At 35.0% G+C, this 21,085-nt stretch overlaps 1 long non-coding RNA gene across 4 annotated transcripts in view; it reads right to left on the minus strand.

Annotated features, from left to right (window-relative positions):
• Positions 1–21,085, minus strand: part of LOC125165454 (uncharacterized) — a 256,415-nt gene that overhangs the window by 31,606 nt on the left and 203,724 nt on the right. For 3 of the 4 annotated variants that reach the window (XR_007152110.1, XR_007152111.1, XR_007152108.1), the window contains one exon: positions 15,583–15,710. The exons of the other annotated variant lie outside the window; for it this stretch is intronic. This is a non-coding gene — a long non-coding RNA (uncharacterized LOC125165454). The remainder of the gene's footprint in view (positions 1–15,582; positions 15,711–21,085) is intronic. 4 annotated transcript variants of the gene reach the window in all.

The raw sequence follows: 21,085 nt of genomic DNA on the forward strand, positions 1-21,085 counted from the left end.
GTGCAATGCATAATGCATTTAGTTCACTCTACGCTCTGAATATCTATATACAAAAAGCATGCAAAACACTAGTAAACTCCAAGTGGCCTACTCTGTAGATTATGGGCACCTCCACATGTTCTTACCTCTGCTCCTGCCTCTGGACAGTGAACTGACTAATGTTGCTTGATTAATTATGGAATCGAGATCAGGAATCAAACAACTCTCCAGAAGCACTTGGAGTACAAAACAATGTAATTTCTAACAGAATTCTCTCTAAATATAGCAGAGCCAACAGGAACTCTGGAAATTGTGAGACAGCCCTTTTGTTTTGTGGATAATACAATAGAAGCCAGAGGAACTAGGAGAACTGCTGAATATGCATTCAACGATGAAATCAGCATTTCTGATTCCCACCCTGCTGATCTCCAAGGTCTGATATTTATATAATATAAAATGTTGCCTTTAATAAGAAGAGGGTTCCACAATTCTGGAATATTTGGTCTAAATTTTTATTTTTAAAGCAACTTTGTTTTTTTTTAATTTTTTTTTCAACGTTTATTTATTTTTGGGACAGAGAGAGACAGAGCATGAATGGGGGAGGGGCAGAGAGACAGGGAGACACAGAATCTGAAACAGGCTCCAGGCTCTGAGCCATCAGCCCAGAGCCTGACGCGGGGCTCGAACTCACCGACCGCGAGATCGTGACCTGGCTGAAGTCGGACGCTTAACCGACTGCGCCACCCAGGCGCCCCTAAAGCAACTTTGTTGAGGTATAATTTATGTGCCATATCTCATCTCTGTTTTAATTGTATATTTCTATGAGTTTTGAAAATGTGGGCAGCTCTGTGACCATCACAAGAAGATATAGAGCATTTCCCTCTCACCTGAGCATTTCTTCAGGCCTATTTTCAGCCCATCTCCACTCCACCTGCTGGGCTCAGGCAACCATCCATGTGCTTTTTGCTGTTGTTAGAACAGTTCTGCTTGTTTTAGAATTCCATGCAAATGGAAACATTTGTTATGCAGTCTTTTTTGTGTCTTTTTTAACTTAGCATAATTTTAGATTCATCAATGTCGTTGCTTCTATCAGTAACTGATTTTTTTGTTATATTAACACAATTCCAGGCTTCCTTTGGAATTCACCAGATTTTGCATTTTTTCTCTTATTTTTAAGTTTATTTATTTATTTTGAGAGAGAGAGAAAGAGCAGAGTAGGGGCAGAGACAGAGGGAGAGAGAGAATCCCAAGCAGGTTCTGTGCTGTCAGCATGGAGCCCAACACAGGGCTCAAATCCATAAATCCTGAGATCATGACCTGAGCCAAAATCAAGAGTTGGATGCTTAACCAACTGAGCCACCCAGGCACCCCCAAATTTTTCATTTGTATGAATTGATCACTACAGTAAAATCAAGGGTATGATACATAAACTGCAATGGTTTGGTAAAGAGTGTAGCTTTGGGGTGAGAAAAATATAATTTGGACTGGTACTGATTCTTATTTTAACTCATACTGGCTATGCATGACCTCAGAGACTTTATTCATTCCCCTGAGCTTTACATTTCTCATCTGTGAAGAATTGATAGTAATCCACATCTCAGGGTTAATTTTCAGATACACATAGTGCATGTACCTGTTTAACTCATAGTAACAACTCAGTAAATGGAAGCTAAATAAAACTAGAAAATAAATAGAAAATACAGAACGTTATTTATATAAACTTCACGTAAGACACAAAGAATCCACAAAAGATAAAACTAACAGAGTTGAAAGTATCAACTAATTAATTCAAAAATACTTATTGAATGATCACTTTGTGCTAGGAATCCATACTAGGAATTCAGTGTTGCCTCAACAAAACTTACACTCTCTCTATATATATGTATACACGTCAGGTGGAGATAAATACAATAAAGAAAATTAAAGCAGAATAAGAGAACAATGGTAGAGAATGCTATACTATATTGGATAAATAAGAAAAGCTTCTATGAGGTGATATTTGCATGCTGAATAGATGTCTGAATTAATTGAGGAACCAAGTCATGATTTGGATGGAAAGCATTCAAATTCAAGAGAGAGTAGATAAAAATGTCACAAGGCTAGTATGTTAGAGGAAAATCAGTGTCCATGTTGCTGAAGTAGCAACAAAGGGTAAAAATTGTAGGAAGTGAGATGGAGAAATAGCCAAAGAATTGCCACAAAGATTGGACAAGTGTGGACTCAGAAGAAAAATTTAGTAGTGATATAAGGAGATAGGCTGATATTAAAATCATCATCATCAACAACAAAAGCACACAAACTACAGAATCTGCCCAAAATAGAAGGAAGATATTAGAATTATCCAGTACTAAATATAAAAAAAAAATGATGTGTACCAACAAATACAGGAGAGGATTAAATGCATGATGAAGGAAGAAAAATCTATCAAAATTGACAGGTAGATTTGAAAACAAAACAAAACAAATACAACTATGAGACACAAGTATACAAACAAAAGTAATGTTATGGGTTAACACAGAATACAAAGAACTGGAAATAAATTGCAAAATAGATCCAACAAAATTACAATGCAGGCAACAAAAAGATAAACAAATAGAAAATGTGAAAGAAGAATGAGGAGGTCTAATGTAAGACTTATTGGAATGCCAGAAGGAGATAATAGAAAAAAATAGTAATTGAGAATTTTCCAAAACTGAAGGAAGAGTGTAATTTGCAAATTCAGAAACTTGAATGAAACCTAAGCAAGGGAAATCTCAAAGAAATCCACACCAAGTTAAGTCATAAGGAAAATGCAAAACAAAAGACAAAGAGAAGGTATCAAAAACAACTACCAATTTTTAAAAATATTTCTTTATTTTGGGGAGAGCACAAGCAGGGGAGAGGCAGAGAGCCAGGGACAGAGGATCCGAAGTGGGCTCTGTGCTGACAGACTGACAACAATAAGCCTGATGTGGGGCTCAAACTCAGGAACCCTGAGATCATGACCTGAGCCAAAGTCAGAGGCTCAACCAACTGAGGCACTCAGGTGCCCCAGTTACAAATAGCTACAACAAAATTTAGAAAAATGTTATTTCAAGATATGAGAGAAACTAATTGTCAAACTAGAATTTTTTATTTGGTAAATAATCTTTCAACAGTAAAATTGAAATATAGATATTTTCAAAACCCCCCAAAAGATAGTTTATTATAACTGGTTCACAAAAAGGGGTTCTAAGGCATCTACTTAAGGAAGAAAGAAAATGATCAAGAAAAAATGTCCAGGATTAAAAAAAAAATGATGAACAAAGGAAAATGGCAACTCAGGCAATAAAGTTATCAAGCATTGACTGTATTATAAAAATTATAATGCCATTGGTATTATTGTATAAATATAAATAACAAGGACAAATAAAATGTAGGAACAAGAACACATATATATATACACACATATATATATATACACACATATATATACATATACATAATATATATATATATTATATATATATAATATATATATATAATATATATAATATATATATATATATAATATATATATAATACTGACCTCAGAAACCAGGAGAGCCATATTAGTATCAGAAAAAATTCACTTCAGGGCAAATGTTTCATTAACAATAGAGTTATAATATAAAGTTTCAGTTCACATGAAGATAAAATTCTGAAATCTTTGTGAACTTAATAACAAAAACTAAAAGAGCATAAAGCAAAAATTTGCAGACCTGAAGAATAAATCAATAAATATACCAAATATACAGATTAAGTAGGCAAATGAAATTGAGAAGATTGGAGAAGATTTTTATTTTTATTTTTTTAATTTTTTTTCAACGTTTATTTATTTTTGGGACAGAGAGAGACAGAGCATGAACGGGGGAGGGGCAGAGAGAGAGGGAGACACAGAATCGGAAACAGGCTCCAGGCTCTGAGCCATCAGCCCAGAGCCTTACGCGGGGCTCGAACTCACCGACCGCGAGAAGTCAGACGCTTAACCGACTGCGCCACCCAGGCACCCCTGGATAAGATTTTTAAAAATCATAATCAACTCTCTTGAATTAATTGGCATTTAAAGCCACTACAACCAATAATTGGAGAATATTCTTTTTTCTGAGCACATGGAACATTTTCAAAAACTGACAATTTACTAGACCAAAACAATAAATATCAGCACATTTAATAGAATCTGTATCATAAAGAATATATGTTATGGACTATAATGCAACTAAGTTAGAAATCAGTAACAATATGTTAAAAAGGATATATTTAAAATTTTTAAATAAAGTCCTCAATAATTCACAGGTGAAAGAAGAAATAGCAACAGAAGCTAGAAAAAAATTACAACTGTATATATAATAGTGAAAATATTTCTTTTAACCTATTGGGATATAGCCAAATAAGTACTTAAGAAAATTTTATCTTTCAATTAATTTTGGAAAATAAATAAAGCTGAAGATTAACGAGGCACAAAACATATTTGAAGATAAAAAAATGTGGAATTAATACATATTAGAAAAAGTCAAATATAGAAAAAGTTTTAATTATATTAGGGGGGATAATTAGGCCAAATTTGCCTTTTGGTAAAACTAATAATTTTTCCAAGCTTTTGCAATATTGACCAAAACATAAAGAGGAAAAGCACCAATTAATCATTCAACAGGATTGAAAAAGGAAACATAATTCCAAATTTAAGAGACATTAAAACATAACAAGAGTACCATGAAAAATTTTAAGTCAATACATTTGAAAATTTAGGTGAAAAGAAAAATTCACCTTAAATATAATTTACAATATTGTCTTAAAACAAAAATAGAACTGTCTTAGTAAGAAACTGAATCAGTTAAAAATCTCTCCACAAGGAAAACATCAGACTAAATAATTTTATAGTCAAGTTCTACCAATTTTTTGAGAAGTAGATTATTCTAATTTACATTAAATCTAATGAAGTTAGAAGAAGGAATACTCTGATTCATTAGAGGGAATACTCCTGGACTCATTTCAAGAAACTGGCACAAAAAGAAGGAGGAGAAGGGGAGGGGAAAATAGGGAGGGGAAGGAGGGGGAGGAGGGGTGAGGGGAAGGGGAAGGGGGAGGGGGAGGAGGAGGAGGAGGAGGAGGAGGAGGAGGAGAAGGAGAAGGTATCATCTTAATTCCAAAAGCAAATAAGGACAGTATGAGAAAGAGCTACTACAGATCAAAATTTCTCATGACTCCAGATGTAAAAAATAGAAATAAATCTTAAAATCAAAGATATATTTACAAAATAATTAACGTTTGTTTCATCCCAACAATAAAACAGTAAGAAGTCAAATAATTTTTTGCCATATTAATAAAGGGGGAAAATAAATGATCATCTCAATAAATGTAGGAAAAAAACATCATTAAAATTCAAATATGTTTATAATGTAAGATGAAAATAAAGTTTTAGAGAATAGGAAAATAAGAAACTTCCTTTTTTCTGATGTTATCTAGAAAAACAGCATATTTAGCATATTCCAAAATTAAAAATTGAAAACATTTCCTTTAAAACTAGGTCTCTCATCATTACAAACTATGGTCTCCTATCAGAGTTTCATAGTGCAACTATGAAAAAAGATACAAACTTTGGAAATAAAGATCTATCATTATTTGTAAGTAATATGATTTTCTGTGTAGAAAACCCTCAAAATATTAAAAGGCACATTATTGGATTTAATAAGACAGTAATATTTGCTGAGTATAAGATTATGTAAAAGGACAGTTAAATTTTATGAACCAGGAAGAAGATTAGAAAATACAATGTTCTAGGAATAAGTCTACCAAAAGATTACAAAATTTTGTGAAGAATAATACAAAATTTATTTTAAAAGGCCTAAAGGGAGAAATATAACATTTTATGGATAGTAAGTCAACATTCAATGTCATTTCAACAACAACAACAAAAAAACAAATGGGTTTTTTCATGGTACATGACAAGCTGATTCTAAAGTTTATGTGGAAGAATGAAGAGCCAAGATTAGCCAAGACCGTAGAAAGAACAACCAGGACACATACTTATCACATATCCAAGTTTTCAAAACTATTAGGAAGCTATAATAATTAAGATACATTGTTTCTGGCACAGGAAAAGACAACTGAAACAAAAAAACCAAGTAGAGAACCCAGACATGTTTGCCAAATAATGGAGATGGCATTGAAAATTAGGAGGGAAAATATGACATACTCAAGAAATTATATAAGCTGATGATTACATGTCTGCTGACTGAATATTTCCTCCCATAGTCATCTACCTTAGAGAAACTCTTATTATGTATATCAAGAGGTATGTAAAAGTATACTTATGGAATAATTGTTTCTAACAAAAGATACAAATGGATGGATGGATGGATGGATGGAGGATAAATGAATGAATAAAAAAAGCAAAGTGTCCATTGACACAATGTATAGATGGATTGTGGCATGTTCTTACAGGGGAATAATAAATAGCAGTTAAAGAATAATTTGTAGGGACACCTGAGTGGCTCAGTCTGTTACAGCGTCCGACTTCTGCTCGGGTCATGATCTCATGGTTTGTGAGTTCGAGCACAGTGTCAGACTGTCTCCATCTCTCTCTACCTCTCCCCTGTAAGTGCTCTCTCTCTCTCTGTCAAGAATAAATAAACACTAAAAAAAATTTAAAGAATAATTTACAGCTATCTATACCAATATTAAAGAACCTCACAGTATCATTTCAAATAAACAAGTATAATATCAGACAAATAAGAAACATATTGTTTAGCAGTGCATATATATGTGGCAAAACCTTTAAGAAAGTGAGAGAATTATTGACACAAAATTCAGAATAGCGGTTGTTTCTGGAGGACAAAAGGTGATGTAGTCAAGAGGGACACACAGAAGCCTTCAAATATGTTGCTAATATTTTATTTCTTAGGCTAGTTGGTGGATATATGTGTGTTTAATTTATTATTGTTCTATAAAATATACGTGCAGTACACATAAAAATATGAATTCTATAATATTTTATTTAGTGTTTTATAGTTAAAAGTAACAAAAATAAATGTCTCACCTTGGCTGAGCTGTGGAAAATGGACTGCATGAGGGAAAGAGCATAAGCAGAGATACCAGTAGTCTAGACAGAAAAGGATGATGTCTACAGAAAGGATAGAAGAGGTGATGGCAGCAAGAAAAGATTAATTTGGGGAAAGATATAAAAGTCAAGCCAACAAGAGTTTCTGGTGAGAGATGGAATATTAAAAGAGGAATCAACAATGGCATTGAGGTATTTGGCTTCAGTTAACAGTGGAAGTTTATGTTACTGAGATGGGAAATATTAGGTGACAGTTTATTTAAAATTCCAATGATAAATGACTGTATAAAAAAGGTTAAAAGATAAGAAATATATGGAAGAAAATTGTAGCTTATAAAACAGACAAAAGATCATTGCCATAATATATAACGACCTTAGGAATCCCAAAGAAGAAATACACAAAAAGAAAAAATGGGCAAAAAATATGAGCAGACAAGTCACAGAGCAAATGACAAATATATGAATAGATAATTGCCCTTAGTAGTAATCAAAGAAATGCAAATTAAAATAGCAGTAAGATGCCATTTTTCCCAAATATTATTGGGGGAAATATTGAATTACAATTCCAGTGTTGTTAAAGGAGAATCTATTAGAAATACACTATTATATACTTTCTGATATTGATTTAAATTGGTATAAACCTTTTCACAGGGTAATTTGTATATGCTTTGATTCAATAATTTCACTTTTAGGAATCACTTTTCCAGAACTACCTTCATATGTATAAAAAATTACTTATAAAATTATATTTATTGCAGAATTATTTTAATATAAACAGAAAATAAGCAAACTTTCAATGGTAGGATGATGGATAAATATATTATTATAATAAGGTTATCAGAAAATCTCCCTTTAGGTTCTGAAACCTCTTTCATATAATTTCCCACCACCATATAATATTTTTTCCTTATGAGAAGAGTATTTTATCTTACTTCATTGTTGTAGGTAAATTTGGCACAGCCATTATTCTTTTTTTCTTTCTTTTTCCGTAAGAGTTTTATGTATTTGCACTGAGGAGGAACGAATTGCAATGTGCAAATTCTCATGGTTTATGTTATTAGGGACTCTGCTGACTCATTTTATTGAGTCTAATCTATTTATAGAACATCAATACAGTCACTTAAGGTCTAATGGAATTCCCTGGGACTTGACATTGAAAATTTTTCATGTTATAGATATTCACTGCCTCCTCAGGCTTACCCTCCAACCTTCTCTGCTCTCCAGACTGACTTCTATGGTCTTCTTTAAGCCTGTGATTTTTCTTTAAGGTATTTTAACATAGACATTGGCTCTATGCATTTTTCAAGGTAGCCATTCGTTCCAGTTATGTTATATATTGTTATATGTAATCATTATCTTTTAATTTCTTTTATTTATACCTACCAAGTCATATTGTATCATAAGCAGAACAATGGATATGGGAGCTTTTTTAGTCAGGATGGCTAAGCAAGTTCTATCTGAGGTAATAATTGAGTAGACACGTGAATACAGTATGGTATTGAGACTGTGCAATGTGGAAAAAGAGTATTTCAAATCAACAAAATAGCAGGAATAAAGCACTTGAGATGAGAATTTTAACATGGTGCATGGGAAACACCAAGAAGACACTGTAACTAAAGCAAAGTAAGGTAATAGCGCAGCTTAAATGACAGACGCTTGTGATATTTTGTTAATAGATGGATGTGTCAGACTGACACAAAGGAGTGTCCAATCTTATGTACAGAGGTATTAAACTCCAGGGAGAATGGAATTTCTAGTAGTGACTGTGGTAAACAGGGATGCCAGGGATGATGGAATTATTTCCACGGATTTTTTTTTTAATTTTTTGATGTTTACTTATTTTTGAGAGAGATAGAGAGTGAGTGGGGGGAGGGGCAGAGAGAGAGGGACACACCGAATCCAAAGCAGGCTCCAGGCTCTGAAGTGTCAGTACACAGCCCAATGCAGGGCTCGAACCCACGAACCTCAAGTTCATGACCTGAGCCGAAGTTGGATGCTTAAAATGACTGAGCCACCCAGGAGCCGCTTTTCTGAGGAGCTTTTAAAAGTGAGTGATGGGGCACCTGGGTGGCCCAGTCGGTTAAACGTCTAACTCAGGTCATGATCTCAGGGTTCATGGGTTGAGCCCCAAGTGGGGCTCTGTGCTGACAGCTCAGAGCCTGGAGCCTGCTTCGGATTCTTTGTCTCCCTCTCTCTCTGCCCCTCCCCCGCTCACATTCTCTCTCTCTCTCTCTCTCTCTCTCTCTCTCTCTCTCTCTGTCTCTCTCAAAAAATAAATATGCATTAAAAAAAACAGTGAGTGCATTCCCACTTCTAATTATAGGCTCTTCTTTGAGGGATGTATTTGCTTAAGTGATTCTGTAATAGTAATCTCAGATAATGTTGTAGTAGAGACAGAGCAGGGCATGGGGACACAAATTATCACCCGGAATCATGAGGCTCCCAGATTTCAGTCAAACTCTGCTCTGGGGTGTGTTGGGCACAGAAGAAAGGGAATACTACAAGGTACTCAAGGAACACTTTTTTATCCAAATAAAGTATTCCACTGTTGCATCTGTACATAGAGGTGATTCCATTGTCCGCCAACCTGTGAAACTTTTGTTTACAAAGTAATTTTTAATACTCTAACAAAGAAAGCATTGCAGATGTCTTCATCAAAAAAAAAAAAAAGGTGTTGTCTTTTCTTTCCCAGTAGCACATACTAAGCAATCCTTTAGAGAAAAATAATAATACTGCCCTTCAGTCTCTGCAATCTGACGAATAGCTGTCCTTTCTGATATTTTTCTTATCCTAATAAAAGTGTAAGGAACAACAGAGTAACTACACTTCCTTCCCTGTGGAGTGATGCCTATCCTGTGATGAATGTATATTGTTTGACCAGCCAGTACCCCTTTCTTTGGGGAACTGCCCCATCTGTATTTAGTATGATTCCAGTGGGACTGTCCATAAAAGAGGTATCTTTTCCTCAATGGTGGTAGATCTGACCCAGGACATAGACCGGGCCAATCAAAGCACCCATCTCTCTGCCCAAAGTGATTGCTAGTATGTGTCCCAAACAGCATTGTTCTCAGTTCACAGGTTACTATTCACTGTATGAGATATTTATCAAAGGGGTAGGAAAGAGAGGATATGACTTGTCTTCTAAAATTAAAAACTATAAGTTTAATTTGAGACAGTGGTCATTATTTTTACCACACAGAGGTGAGTCTGAGAATAAAAGAAACATGGAGAAATGTAGAGCCAGGAGATGAAGTTAAATGAAATTCTGACCATAGCTTTGAGTATATGCATCCATAGGTGCTTAAGCAAATTCCACCATTGGATTTGTCATTTGTGTTATTAGGAATCTATTTCTCCATAATAAATTAGCCCAAGATATTGCAATTTAAATGGCAGACATTTAAGATATTGATATTAGAGAGCTGCTCAGAGTCAGGAATCCAGGAGTAGATTAGATGGATAACTTTGGTCTCTCTTGAGATTCCAGACAAGATGTCAGCTGAGTAGAACATCATCCAAAGGTTCGACTAAGGAAGGCTGGAAGATCCTTTTTAAGGTGCTCACTCAATCACATGGAGTTGGCTAGAATTCCTCAGACTTTTTTCAGGAGGCCTCAGTTCCTCATCACATGGATTGCTCCACAGAACTGTGTGGGTGTCCTCATGACATGACAGTTTCCCCTGGCATGAGCAAATCCAAGAGAGAACAAGGTAAAAGCTACAATGTCCTTTATGATTTATCTTCAGGGGAAGATACCATCACATCTGCTGTCACCTATTTGTCATAAAGACCAACCCTGCAGCAATATGGGAGGGGCCTATACCACGGCTTAAACACCAAGAGATGGGAATTGCTAGAGCCATCTGCAAAGCTGAGCACCCAGTTGTACAAACATACATATTTCCTTTTATTTTTAATCCCAAACTACTTAATTTTGGATTTCTGTCACTGGCAACCAAAACAGAGTTCTACCTGGTATATAGTGGTCAGTCAATCCCCTTCCTCAAAACACTCCGCTCTGTTTTTAAATGTCTTCAAAACAGAAGCCAAAGGAAATAGCCTAGAATGAAACCCCAAGTACATCAGTAGTGTTACTACATGTGAGATTTGAAAAATCATAGACTTTCTTAGCTTCATTTCCATCTGAAAATATTCCGGACCATACTTTCTGTCATGTAAAGATTAAATGAACACAAATAATATTGTTGTTGTTGTTTTAATGAATAGGACATTTACAAGCTCACAAATCTTGCACATCTATTTTTCTAATCAAGGATTATAATAATCTTGTGAAGTAGATATGTCAGGTATAGCTCTCAGCATTTTTCAGATGAGGAAATGGAAGGAAAAGGTTATTATTAACCCAAGGTCAATGTAGCCCAGCTGGTAGAGTGGCATAGCTATAGAGCCAAGACATTTGTTTAGCCACATATCTATCAATCTAGTTTGTGCCATATTGTCCCTCTGCATTCTTTCTCAGGACTGCTGGCCCAGCCAAAGGTATTTCAGCCATAATAAATGTCCCCTTCCTATTTCAGCATTTCGCTCCCTCCTGAGAATGTGACTAAGCCCCACTGCCTACTTCTGGACAAGCTTAACAAACATAGATTGTACCCCTGTCTGAATATTCATTCATTTTAAGGCCTGCATTTATGAGAAGTTGGCACATTCTCTGTGTTTTCACGTCTATACTTTGCCAATACCACATTCTAAGTTTATTGACAAAGAAAGAGAAACCTACCAGTATGTCACAGAAACAAGGACAAAAGCTTCTTGCTTTTCATTTTAAGGTATTACAATTTAACAGAAGGAATTCTGTAATGAGAAGATATCACAAGTGGGTGGATAAGGAAGGCTGGTGTTTCTCCTGGGAATCATCAGAATGTTTTCTTGTTCATTTTCTTAGAATGCGTTTTGAAGATCCGCAGAAATGAAGCCTACACAGTATAAAGGGACAGTTGTGCAGATTCACAGAATAGGGCGTGACAACCTTTCAGTCCCTTACACAAGCTTTGGCTTGTGCTTTTTAAATATAAGCAGCATATAAGTGTTAATTAAAATTACTCCGTGTGCAATGTAAGGCATTTTCATGTTAAGTTTCGTGGCATTGTTTTCTGGCATATATAATGCAGTAAATCAACCACTAAGGAAGAAACATAAATTCCTAACAAGATCTTATGATATGAACCATGCTATCTCTCCTGTGAGGTTATTTCATCAGTTTTTTGGGGTTTTTTTTTTTGGCTAAAATCTCAACCCCTTTTGTAATATCCCATATAAATTTCCTTCCATTTCCTCCCAAGACAGCATTGCATCTCCCTGATTCACAGTAGGCTCTTACACATTTTATAAAATGTTATCATCCCAGGGGAATTAACTCCATTCTTACAAAATCATTGAAAATAAGAGAAGGCAAAGGCCACTGATTGTCCTTCTCTTTTGGTGGCAATAGCAATTTTCCCCATTAAATAGAAGTGATACAGAGAACAAAACTCAGGTACTCCCAGCCAGGCAAATCAACCCACGGGAAATTACGTAGGAAATTATATGGTAACATCTAAGTTTTGTGTGTTTATCTACAGAAAGGGTGTCAGACAAAGTGAATTGAAATGGCTTATCACCGAGGCATTTCATTTATTTAAAAATACTATGTGGCGAAACTGAAAAAGCAGAACATTTTGATAAAAATGAAATTTTACTCTTTTAAAAGTTATTATTATCAACAGATTGCCCAAACTCATTCCCAACTACCATTCTTTCCCTTAGCCTCAATCTTCTCCTACAGCATCACTCTCAGCGGTATCTGGTGAGGTGAGTCAAGCATATGCCTGGAACAGAAGCATGCTCAGGACAGAAAGGAATCAGGGAGTATATTATATTAGAGAGGGAAGTTAAGTGACGATTTTAAAATGCTCGAAATTCAGTGACTTAGTGTTTGTGGATATGAAATAAATGAAAATAAAAAAGTCCTGATTATGAAAGTGGGCACAAAAGAAATTACCTGTCAAAATGTCATGTACCCATTGACAGTAGAATCTGAAAAATAAATGGTTGCAAATGGAATCTGATACAGCAGAGAAAATAAACAGATTGTAGCTAAATACAATCACATGAACAGATCTTAGGAAAATAATTTTGGATGGCAAAAACAATCGTAGAGTAATATATACAGTATGATGCCACTGAATCACATAAACTTAAAAATTAGTAACCTAAACAATATATTGTTTGGGATACAAGAATAAAATTAAGCCATATAGAAACACAAGGGAATAATGAATCTCAAATTCAAGATGGTCGTTATGTTCTAAGGGGTGAAAGAAGCTGGATAAAGACTCAGAGAGGAACACCTGTGACCTCAAGGGAATAGTTTTTGGTTTTTGGTTTTTGATTTTTTGTAAATTGGGTGCTAGATACACAAGTGCTCATCTTACATTGCTTTTTAAAATCCTTGCTTGTATTTAAAATTTCCCTTTGGATTTCATTTATATTTAATTTTTACAAAACAAATTTAACTAGTGTCATGTACTTTGATAGCGATTATCACTTGAATAAACCCACATCTTCTAAAGAAGAAATAAAATCCTGGAACTAAAACTCCAGCTGAGAAGACAGGTTTGGAGGACTTATGCTTTTGGATCTGGATGTTGAGGGAGGATGTTGAGAATAGGTTTCTGAAGGTTATTTGCTGAAGTGTTGCCCAGTACAAGGAGGAAAGCCAAAAAAGGGAATTGCTAAATTCTGAGCAAGTCAGAAAGTCAAGAATTCTCAGGAACAAAGTCAAGTCCTTAGGTTACACAGTTATTTTTAGTAGTCTCTTTCTAATAGAAACTATGATTTCTTTTTGACACGAGAATATTCTATAAACCCACATTTTCTAGCACCGTATAAATAAGTAGCCCCTTATCTTAACCTAGGTAAAGTCAAGAGTGGACCAGAAAATCTGGTTCCATGTTTCCATTCTGGAAATCAATCTCTAGATAAAATTCTTTTTTTGTTTTAGCTACACATTCTGAGGTCTTTCTGATGGAAGGTGATTTAAATTTATATCTAAATTTCAGGTTACCTCTCCTGAGACCACTATCAAATTTCCCTTCGGTATTCAACAATATTCCAGAAGAATTTAATCTTTTAGATATTGAGAGAAAAAAACTTACTAATAACATAGTTAACACATAATTTCTTATCATATAATAACATCTTTCCTAGATTGGAATTTTTATGAATTCCCAGAGTAATTTTTTAAACATTAAAAAGTAAGGAGCACTACGTGGCTCAGTCAGTTGAGTGTCCAACTCTTGACTTCAGCTCAGGGCATGATCCTAGAGTCATGGGATCCAGCCCCAAGTTGGGCTCCACACTGGGCATGGAGACTGTTTAGGATTCTTTCTCTCTCCCTCTCTGCCCCTCTCCCCCCATTTGTGCTCTCTCTAAAATTTGATTTGATTTTTAAAAAGGAAAATAAAATTCAACTTTATTATGGTCAATTTACTTATATAGTTGTAGTTGATTAGAAGCAATGAACATGAGAAAAAGGTACTATCAGTTTCCAAGTGATTGAAGAGAAATTTTTGGAGATACACACTCACACAAACACACACACACACACACACACATAGTATATGTTCAATATATATTCAAATGTACATAGATTATATCTATATACAACTTATATATCTATATAAGTAATAAAGGTGGAATATCAAAGGAAAAAAATTAAAGAATCTTAATCTAATGGGCCAAATTAAAAATGCCCTAAACATTATCATAAGGCATAAAAATGTTCTAAAACATTATCACTATATTCTAATTATAATTAATGAATGGGAAGGTTGACTAGAATGGAAGAGTCCATTATACATATATATCTATATATGTATATATATAATATATTATATATAATATAGGTATATTTTATATATAATATATACATTCAACATCTCATATATATGTAATATATAATGTGCATATATGCAATAGTTTTAAATGCCACAACAGTTAACTGAAAATTTTTGCCTTTACAGAGCTAAAATAATGAATATCAATCACTATTGACTTTTTTTTTGCAGATTCACATATCCATCTGGACACCAATTATTACTGCCGGTTCATAGTATGCCACTCCATTCTTCATGCCCGAGTGCTTTCTAAGGGTCTTTTAAACACATGTGCCAACTCCTAGTATCAAATACAAAAGTTGTATAATTCAGAGGGGTAATTTTAATAGGAGAACAGTGACCAATTGGGGGAAAAAACAAATGGATGTGTTATCACACATGTTATTATCACCAACATCTCCTATTTACATATTTATTAAATACAAATTATTTATTATCCTATTTATTAAGAAGAGTACTCCCGGAAATCTGGGGGAAAGAATCCTGATCTAAAATCTCAACATGCTTCCTAGGATCAATCCAGGTCTTAGATGAATGCTTTGGTCAACTCAGATGTCTGGGACTGTAGAAGAAAAGCTTTAGAAGAAAATTAAGATTCTGAAACTAAAAGAATATAGAGTAGGAGGCTAATTCTGCTAGTATTCATACCTCCTAAATTTCTGGTTGTTCTTTAAACACTGAAATCCTCGATGATAATTAGGTCTGGACTGAGGCCAGTTTGGAGGCCCTCCAGGCATATCTGCTTGCTACTTCCAGAGCTGATTAAGTAGTTGGTCCTAGAAAAGGTAAGGATTGTTACAACTAGGAATACCAATGAGGTCAAGCCAGGCTTTATTGCAAACATAATATCACTCTCTCCTTTGTATTGCTTTCATTGTTTGCATGAAAGTAATCCACAAATATTATCCTCTCAACAAAAGACATGCAATATTTTAAAAAAAAAATCATTACAAAGAATATCTGGTTCCCCAGTTAATAAAATATTAATTATGCCCATCCACATTTTGAGCAACCTCTTTTTGTAACATAATATTTGACTATAGGATTATGCATCTGTATATTTATTTCACTCAATGCCAAAGCAGGCATTTCCAGAATTTCCAAGAAATTGTTGTTATATAATACAAATACCCATTTCTTTTAGACAAAGACTCTTAACAATTACACATTAACTAACATGAAAACACAAAGCAGGAATGAAAATGGAATTCATAATTTTAATTTTGACCTTAATCAGTCACCATGTGAGGCCGTACAGCTTCTCTAAAAGAACATTTTAAGCAGAGAAAAAGTAGAACTACATAGTACCAAAAATCTGTAGATTTTTTAGTAGAGCTCAAGGAGTAGAAGTCACTCCACAGCGTTCCTCCCAGGGATATAGCCTCTATAATGCCACAGTCATACATTTAGTAGAACAGTTCTGCCAACTGAAAGCTGAATGTTAGAGGTAGAACAATGCTGTCTTTAAAGCATTGTATTTGACTATCCTCAGACCTCATTTCCCATAAAATTAGAACGCTTTTTCCACCAACAGCTAGCAGGATCCCTAAATACACATTGAGAGAAGATGAAAGTGCTTGGTAAGCACAGGTGTTCAATGAATGTATGAGAATGAATGAATCACTGACCTGCATCTAATGGTGTGTCTGGGAATGTGTGGATAACGCTAGGACACTAAGAAATAGAGGCACACCTCTGACACTTGGTTACTCTCATGGTCTCTTCTGAGTAGAATTAAAACAGAATCAATAAATGATGAGTTGGCTCACCTGTCTCTATCCACAACCTAAAAAGTCACATGCCCAAATGTATCTCTTTTAGAAGTAACAGTAAAACACGTATGAAGTAGGTCAAATGCCTTTGAAAATAATTTTCATAGAGGAGCAGTTTGAAAATAAAGTGGAGGATAAAATTGCTGACGGTAGTAGAAGAACTCTTATTCCAAAAGCGTCTATATTACAATATCTATGAAAAGGATCTGGATCACAAATTCCATAGAGTTAACACATAGTAATTTGAAGCTTAGCTGTGAAGTGATTCTGATATATATATATAGCAAGTTTGCCTAGAAGAGAATATATATTTTGTTTCATCCTTAAAAAAAAATCACCTCTTAAGTGTTTGGCTTACCCCACTACAAAAAGTAGTCACTGGAAATACATAAGTTATTATTTAATGGGTACATAATTTTACATGAAGTTTCAGCCATCTGCTCCTCTTTCTAATTATGAAGTCAAGAAGGACATAATTCACTACACATGGTACAAAAGGCTGATGGAAAGGATTTCAGTATTATGTATAGATTCTTTCTGAAATGTTCCTTTTCAAGGTAACAGTTTTCAGACTTATTAATCAGGGGAACTTAGTAACTCACGTTTGAAAAATAGCAAATGACTATAAAAGAAAATAGAAATTAATAAGAGAAGAAGCTTGTGATTAAATCCATGTTTTCAGTCTCCAACTTGGAAAACATTTTTTTAATGTTTATCTATTATTTTGAGAGACAGAGAGAGAGACACAGCATGAGTTGGGGAGGGGCAGAGAAAGAGAGAGAGAGGGAGACACAGAATCCGAAGCAGGGTCCAGGTTCTGAGCTGTCAGCACAGACCCTGACTCAGGGCTCAAACTCACAAACCCTGAGATGATGACCTGAGCTGAAGTCAGATGCTTAACTGACTGAGCCATCCAGGCACCCCAGAAAACATTTTTTAATATCAAAAGTTGCAACCATAATCTTGATTTAAATGCTATTTGCAGTTGGGATTCTTTTTTTTTTTTTTCTTTTTCTAAGAGAGAGAGGATGCCAAAAACTCTTCTCCATTTGTTTCGCACTGTTTCCCTAGTGTGAAATTGACAAGAAGTAGGACAAAGCTAATGACAGGGAAAGATGGAAATTAACAACACAAAAAGAGTATTTCTGGGCTTTTATTTCGACTAAGATAAATATTTACTGCTTTTGTCGTACCTTTCATTTGTCACAGAGACAATACAGCTCATACCATAAACTCTCACGTGAAGGATTCATTGTCTTTAATACAGTGAGATAGCAATTCATACATATATATCTTCAAGATCCTCTTCTGCTTATAGAGGGAATGGCTGATGAATGCAAGTAAAGCTTCATGGAACAAACTAAAGAGAATGGCTTTACTTTTTTATGCGCAACATTAGAAATAGGCTTACTGGGCTAATTCCCAAAACAGGACAGCATTATATACTTTTAGTGTCACCCTTTCAAGAATTTCACACTTCAGTTCTCAAAATTAAGAAGACTCCTACAGAACTTTATAGGGCTGTATTTCGAATCATCCAGGATCGCATTCATCAAACGGAGATTGGTGGGGCGAAGGAAGCTCAACATAGCTTTTAAAAAAACTACACGAAGAAATTAAAACTTGTCTGTTCCTCTACATGTTTTATCACTGAACAAAAGAAGGTCGAAGGAGGGGTTTTGTTAGTGTCACACGCTGTGAGCCAAACTCCTTCTTTGTCAGACATGGCCTCCAATTGCACCGTCTAATCATACAGCACACCATTAACTTCGTGAGGGCTGCTGTACGCCTGTCCAGGAAGATTCCTGGGTGCTTTTTACAGTGCTGGTGCTTGGTTCTTCTTTCAGCCACTCACTCTCATCATTTCCTATGTTTCTCAGAGGTAAGTTCAAACCTCCCTAACTTCTTGCTTGTGAAGTAAACCGATAATACAAGTCTATAGAATATAAGTTTCAGAGGCAACAAGGAAGGGTAACATGTCCCCTGTTATGGTCTGACGGGGAGACAGAATAAGGATTGCAGTTTCTTTAAAATCTTTCTGTTCTTCGTGATGAGTAAAAAAAAGTTATTTAAACAATAATAAAATTTGGGCCTCACAAAGGGAGGAATTTTTGTTCTTTTTGTTTCAAGTTTTTATTTAAATTCCAGTTAGTTAACATATAGTGTAGTATTAGTTTCAGGAGTAGAATGTAGTGATTCATCACTTGCATGTAACACTCAGTGTTCATCACAATGAGACATTTTTAAATGTAAAAATGTCTATCATAAAAAGCATGTGGTGGGGCACCTGGAGGAGCTCAGTCAGTTAAGCATCTGACTCCTGATTTTGGCTCAAGTCATGATCTCATGGTTTGTGAGTTCAAGCCCTACATTGGGCTCTGAGCTCACAGTATGGAGCTTGCTTGGAATTCTCTCTCTCCTTCTCTATCTCTGCCCCTCCCCTGCTCACTCACATGTGCTCACACTCTCTCTTTCAAAATGAATAAATAAACTTTAAAAAAGGGTGTGACAAGAGAGGGGCATTGGAACGTGTGTGCACAGATACTACTGGTAGAGGAATGTATTGGTGCATTTTGTCAAGACAGCAACTTGGCCATATGTATCAAGAGCCTTTGTATAAATTTAATTGCCTTTGAATCAGTAATTCCACTTTGAAAATTCTATCCTAAAGGGAAAATATCTGATATTTAACAAACATATATGGTATAGGAAAAGCTGGAAGCAATATAAGCATTCAACCATGTGAGTGACAAAATGCATTATGGAATATTCTTGCCTGCAATATTGTGTAGCCAATAAAATCATATTTCCCTAAAGTTTTAAGGATGAATACTTTAGTTAAGTGCTCATAAAAATGTTAAGTTAAAGAAATTGGATACAAAACTATGTACCACATATCTGTACATATAGTATATAGGTATGTATACATATATCTATACATGTACTCACACATATATATATACATGTTTTATTTATATACATTTATGAATATATTGTATTCATATGTATATATCACATATGTATATAGTGTTCTTTAAAGATATATGAAATGTTATATAAACCTTTATCTATCTATCTATATATATATACATATATATATATATAATGATATACCTATTACAATATATGGGTCTACATATATTTAAAGTAGTTATAAATACCCCCAAATATTACTAATTTTTGTTTCCAGGTGTTAATATTATACATATAACTGGTTTTGAATTGATTTTGTCTTTTTTATATCATCCATATTTTTATAATTAAGTTGTATTTTTTTAATTAGAAAAGTAAATGGTAAAGCTCCCTGGCTTAGTAACCTGGAGCTAAGAATTCACCATCTATCATAGTACAGATCACAGTCATTCCATAATTTTGAATAACCCAGTTAACTCCTCCAATTGGAAAGGACTAACACCCAGTATTAGATTAGCTTGCAGGAATGAGGCTGGCACTAGGGAGTACAGATGTGGACAGAAGTGGAGAAAGTCTAGTCTAACAAAACAGAACACTGTGTCTGGAAACTAACACTAGCCACAAGAGGGCGACCAGACAGGCAGTCAGCCTTGTGAAAGTCCCATACAGAAAACATCCTAAAAAATGAGCTTACCAGGAAGGACAGCTGGGACTCCAAGAATAGGGGATCTTTAGAGAACAAGCAGACTAGATAGAGAACAGCTGCTCAGAAGACTATCAGCATTCCAGCCACAAGGACAGAACTTTAATCCCCAGGGATATGGGTAATAGGAAACGCAAGATGAAATGAGTATTGGAGACAAAATAAGGCAATAAATCTCCAGAAGTGTGATTTAAAGTAACAGTAAGTCTCAGAATTAAGGTAGAAGTGGAATATGGCCCTGGAATTAGAGTAGTGGAACTAGGATACGGGTCAGAGAAAATTACTGTATTGCTGTATTGCTTAAAATGTATTGTTTAAAACGTAAAGCATTTCAGGAACAGGTTTAGATAAAGGAGATGGTAATTGTTTTTAGATATACTGTGTTTGAAGGGATAGTAGGAAAATCATGTGTAAATAGCTGATAGACAGTTGACCTGGAAATTAGGTTTAGATGAGAGATCTAACTGAAAAAAAAAATTGCAGTCACTAGCACAGAGATGACGTACTGGCTATTATCTTTGCCCTCTCCAGATCAGAGAGTCTCTGCTCTCCTCTGCTCACTCTGCACCTCAGGAAGCTGATCTCTGTACACTTTATCCAGCCTTGCTTGCCAGCCAGCTTCAAATTGGGTTTGGCATATAGAGGGCGGAGACAGGAAACTATGGGGACGGGGGGGGGGGGGGGTGGTAAGAGCAGAAAGTGGTCAGGGTATTTCTTCCTTGCTTCCTCCCTTCTTCCAAGTCTGATTTCTGACAGCAGCTGT

Source organism: Prionailurus viverrinus, chromosome B2 (assembly GCF_022837055.1).
Source record: "Prionailurus viverrinus isolate Anna chromosome B2, UM_Priviv_1.0, whole genome shotgun sequence".
Lineage (NCBI taxonomy): Eukaryota > Metazoa > Chordata > Mammalia > Carnivora > Felidae > Prionailurus > Prionailurus viverrinus.